Below are 6,051 nucleotides of genomic sequence, written 5' to 3'. Positions count from 1 at the left end.
GTACGAGTAAGCTATGCCGTTCTGGTTTTCAACTAACGCTTCACCACATAGAACATTGTTGCCTAAATCGATGCGTTTAAGGTAACCTACTTTAGTGTCTGGGTTTGCAACTATTAGTGGGATGGCTTTCACGGTACGGGCCTGTATTGTAATTACGCGCGTTTTTTCGGGTGCGGACGAGGGTTCATCGAATTTATCAAAGTGGATTGGCAATGAGGATCCAAGCATCACCGAGTTCGAGTTGAAAGAAATAGTTGCTTTCTCTTTTCGTAAGAAGGGCTGGCCTCAGATGCCGTCGTGCGGAATCGGAAACGAGTCAGGGACCAAGTGAAAGGTATGGGATTTATTATTAAAACGTATTTCCGTTTTTGCGATAGTTTGCGTCTTTTTGTCGGTTATACCAGTCAGCGTCAAACGTTCGTCGGTTGTTCGTCGTACGAGTGGCCTAACGGAACTTTCTTTGACCAAGTTGACGTCTGCACCGGTGTCAATAATAAATGTAGATATTTTTATTAGCTCGGGGGTGTCGATCGAAATTAGTGGAGGGTCAGCTGAAGCTGTTATGAGGACATGACTTGAAGATCGGAACGCTAGTTGTTTGCATTGCTCGCGGGCGCGTTCTTCCCGCGGGCGATGTTCCCGTTTAAATGTTTATTTGAGCCTGCATTGCCTTGGTTATTACGCGAATAGGATCTACATCGGACTACTGTGTGGCCTCTGCGATTACAATTGTCGCAGTATAGTTCTTGATTTCTGTTGGTCCTGTTGCATTCATCGTGGAAGTGGCCCATTCTGCGACATTTAGTACAATATCTTTTACTTTGCAAACGGTGACATTCCGTGATAGAGTGACCCTGGTGGTTACAAAATTGACAAGTGCTGGGCAGAGCATTAACGTGGTCAGCAGAAGTAGTGTTCGGATGGAGCGCTTGGGCGTAGGTTCCGGGTTCGGTACGAGGCGCTGGTTGATAAACGTAACCACGTGTGGGCAATGACATCAGGGGGGGAATAGAGGAGGCCACGGTGGGCACCTGAGACGGAGGAGCAGTATGGGGGGGTAACGGCAGACACATGGGTGTAGAGAGGGTAAAATAATGTGCAGAGAATTATATCTGACGGTTAATTAGCTCGGCTTCTTCACCTTCGGCGATGCTGACGGCAGTTTCGAAGGTTGGTAATGGTCTGATAGTAGCGATTCTCCACTCCAATTCTGGCCGAAGCCCTCTAATAAACGATCTAGAGGTATCCTTCTTTAGATCGTTCAGTCGAAGCGTTGCTAAGTCTCGTGGGTGTTTGGCTATGATCGCTGTGCTTATTTCTTTTGATATTGCTCTTATTCTGCACGAGTAATCTATAATGCGCTCATATGGTTGTTGTGTACTTCTATCTAATTGAGCAGATAGCTGGCGTATGGGGATATCCGGGCAGTATGCTCGGCTACAAAAACAGAGAACAGCATGGTTGTAGGCAGCTGGACGCAGGTGAAACTTGAAGAGGCGATACACGTCATGCGTCGGCACGAGGAGGGTATAGATGAGGTACTCCGTGGCGTGTTGATAAATAAGTGTGGTGATCCAGGTCTTAGGGCGATGCCACTTTCGGGTCCAGATTCTCTTCTTAACAGGGTTGCAGGAGTCCGAATGAGCGGGAAGGGTCCATTCGATATTTGTCGGTTCGAAAAGTGATGTGTTCAGATGCGGTGTGCGGCTTAACTTGGCTATCGCACTAAATTTTCACTCGCTACACAGTTATTCGACGTCGTATCAATCGATGAATTTCAATAGTACCAACATGTGACGGAGTTATTGAAATTAGGAACTCTTTGCAGAGCCTGTGTCCGTGGCGAGTTGAATAGGTTCTGCGTGCCTGTCACAGTACTTTGTGGCCCAGAGTTCGTTCGTAACACGGCTATCACTGATTGGTACGGCGTTAGAAATTTTGAGCACTGAACACTTTCGTAGAAAACATGCAGCACTGCACTGACGAGTAGGTCGACGGGCAAAACCACTGCCACCAAAATGTTACGGGGTAGATTGCGTACGCTCCGATGAGCGGTAATCGGAGCTTACTCCACGCCCAGCCAAGGTGTTATTTGGCTATTGTAGGGTCCGTTCACGTCGACTATGCACTCGCGTGCTACTACTCCCAATGCAGGAAGGGAATGGAATAGAAAGGGATCGATATTAAGGGAAGGTAAACGATTTGAAGTATATGATTGTTTATTAGTGGTCAATGCAACGGAGTCGGTCAAGGGAAAAGGGTATGGTCTTGGTTTAGAGGGATAGGTGTCTTGTTTGAGTGCTGGGATGGATCTGCCTGGTTTTGCCGGATGTAGCAGGCAAGCTAGCCGCGAGTTACAGGAGAACCTGCTGACTCGCGAACGATAAGAGTTGACTACAGAGCGTAAGGTAACTAAGAGCGTGGGAAAGGAATAGGAAGTCTGGAGGACGTAACATTCACATCAATTAAATTCATTAAAAATAAATATAATTATTCAAAAAACCCTATATATTTTTTAATTACTTGCCCACATATTATTGGAATGAAAATGTTATTCATTCAAAGAAAGCCGTTTGATTTACTTTATGAATTGTAATTTGGAACATTCATACAATGGATTAGAAGTTATTATAAGGTTTAAGGGAGCTTTCCACTGTGACAGCCCGAAAAATCGCTGTTTTTCGCGATTTTTTTTTTCAAGAAAAAATAATCTAATCGGTCTGGTTTTTTTTTGTATATCAATTCGGTATTGAAAAATACAAAACAATTTTTAAAGATCGATTCATTCATTAATTAATATCTATAAAAATGATGAAACAATTGTTGCAGAAAATGCACTTGGATGTGGTGTCCACGTTGGGGGTCACAATTTTGATCTGAAACAAAAAACACAAAAAGATTATTGATCGGTATATAATCGGCTTTTGTTTTTTTGCAAAAATGACGCTGGTTTGAACAAAAAGTATCGATTTTAGCATTTTTTTTAGCAGTTTTTTTTACAAAAAAATAGGAAGATGTCGAAAAAAAAAGCTTCCATAGCACGATAAACAATGACGTTAAGAATATTGTGTAAAAAATTCAACTCGATAGCTTTAAAACTCTGCCCTCCAAGTTGGACACCGTTTTGAAAAATGCTGTTTCGAGAAAAACGCGTTCAAAGTTTCAAGTGAGGGAATTATAAGTAAATCGTTTACTTACGGTCAATCAGCGATGCCAGGTCCATACAATATCCCTTCTGCTTCTTCGAAAAGATCGTACTCAATGGATTGTTCAGTCTGACGAGCTGTCCTCGCCTCTTTGCTATCCAGGGACGCCCGGCGGTTTGCTTGGGTGATGCGCGCATTCTTGTACTTAGCGGCGAAATCTGCGGCGCTCGGCCCTCTCGTGCATCCCATCGTCTCCAAAATTTTCAAAATTGGGTCGTAACCTTCATTGAAGGTGCACACAGCACACTGCGTAGCGATTTCTACTATCTGCTTGCCGCAGAATACGTGCTTTGGGGCTAGTTGCCACACACAGTGATTGATTGATTTTCAAGAATTTAGCACGCCATCCGCTTTTTTTTGAAAATTGAGTGCGACAAAGAAATAAGTCGAGCGACTAATTTACGGCTAATTAACGGCAAATTATGCAATAGTCCGAATTCACATTTTCGACAATTGGCGAGCCAAGTTCATGTACGTGCAGGTAGGAACGAGACAATAGAAATAACGGTCGCACAGGCAGACGGCCGACGCAGCAGCTGTAGCGCTCCGTTGCCTTCTTCCAAGAAATGCTGTACAGTAACCGAAATAATCTGAATTTCGGCATGAAAATTCTAGGGAATATTCGGAAGAGTGTATACTATTCGATAAAGCAAAAAAAAAAAAAATCGATTTTTTGAAAATTCCACACTGGAAAGCTCCCTTAAAGAAGACATACAGATAGATAAATAATTATTTATTTAATTTCATATTTTTAATTTTTAAAAATTAATTATTCTTCAATTGAGGAAAAATAATTCATTTAAATAAATTATTTTCTTACTTTATTAAATTATTTAACCCAATTACCTAGATTTATATTTAATTATATTAATGTATAATATATATACATATATAGATGTATATATTATAATTTTCAATTTACTTTTGAAAAAAGAGAAATTTTGAAAAAAATTTTTTATCACATTGATTAAATTCATTAAAAATGAATATAATTATTAAAAAAATCCTATATATCTTTTAATTATTTGCTCACACATTAATTAAAATGAAAATATTATTCATCAAGAAAATGCCATTTAATTTACTTTATGAATTGTAATTTGGAACATTTACACAATGGATTAGAACTTATTATGAGGTTTAAAGAAAACATACAGATAGATAAATGATTATTTATTTAATTACATATTTTTAATTTTCAAAAATCATTATTCCTCAATTCAAGAAGAATAATTTATTCAAATTAATTATTTTCTCATTTTATTAAATTTTATAACTTAATTACCTCCATTTATATTCAATTATATTTATGTAAAATATATATATATATATATATATATATATATATATATAAATGAATGTATTTTTATTTAATTATATTAATCTATAATATATTAATGTATAATTTAATAATTTGTATTGTATAAAAAGATAAGCTAATGAAACTAATGTGTTCATATCTCATAGATAAAGATTTTAATTTTTTTCTTTTTATATAAAATGCCTGAAAAAAGGGTTATTCTGATAGAATCAATTATGTAATATGATAATTACTTTTATAGTTGATATAAATCATTATAATTTTTAATGATAAATTCAATTTTTTTTCCAAATTTCATGCAATTAGTTAGTTTGAATTAATATTTTTATTTAATATTAATTTTCGGTATTTAAATTACTATCAATTCTTCATTATGAATTGATGCTTGAATAGGAATGGAAGTGAATTTATTGTCATTTATTCGTTTATTAATAAATAGTAGTAATAAATTATCCAAATTTTTTAATTCTTTAATGTTATATTATATTATTTAAGTTGGGGCTTCTTCTCTTCTATTTATAAGAATTTTAATAATGAAAATAAATTTAATTTTCATGAATATAAATTTTTTTATGATTTTATTACAAATTAGATTGATTTTAAAGTTAGGGGCTAGTCCATATCATTGTTGATTGGTAAAGATTATTAATAATATTAGATAAGTCAATTTTTTTTTCATTTTAACTATTCAAAAAATTGCTCCGTTATTCATTTTAATTAATATTAATAACAAATTAATTATTTGTATATCAACAATTTTATCTGGATTTATAGGTTCATTGTTAGGATTAAATCAAACATCATTACAATTGATTACAATTAACTCTCCTATTAATCATATATCTTGGATGTTTATGTCAATATTAATTGATTTTTATATTTTAGTAATTTATCTAATAATTTATTCTTTAAATAATATAATAATTTGTATTTTTTTTATTTGTTTTATTATAAATTATTTGAATCAAGTTTATAAGTTTAATAATATAAGGTATTTTATATAGTTTTTAGTTATAATAATATTTATATCAATAGCTGGTATTCCACCTATATTTGGGTTTATCCCAAAGTTTTTTGTTTTCATTTCAATAGTAAATGATAAATTTTTCATTGAATGTTTGATATTTATTATTTTTACATTAATTGTTTTATTTTATTATATAAATTTAATTTTACCTACTATATTATATTTAAAATTGATATTTCAATTAAATTTTAATAATTTCATATTTAATTTTCATTTTTTTATGATTATTTTATTCAATGTTTTTATTATATTAATAATTTATTTTATTCCATTATATTTTAATAATTAATTTGCAATAATTTTAATAATTTTTATAATTTCAAATTTGCCATTTAATGTTACATATATTTCACTATGAAATCAAGAATTTAAGTTAATTAAACTAATAACCTTCAAAGTTTCAAATAAAAATTTGTTTTTAAATCTCATTTTATTAATAATAGATTCAAACTATTTCTAAAGATTTCAAAAATCTTTGTGCTTATGACACTAAATAA

The sequence above is a fragment of the Neodiprion pinetum genome, chromosome 1, assembly GCF_021155775.2.
Source record: "Neodiprion pinetum isolate iyNeoPine1 chromosome 1, iyNeoPine1.2, whole genome shotgun sequence".
Classification (NCBI taxonomy): Eukaryota; Metazoa; Arthropoda; class Insecta; order Hymenoptera; family Diprionidae; genus Neodiprion; species Neodiprion pinetum.
This window is presented reverse-complemented; position numbering follows the sequence as displayed.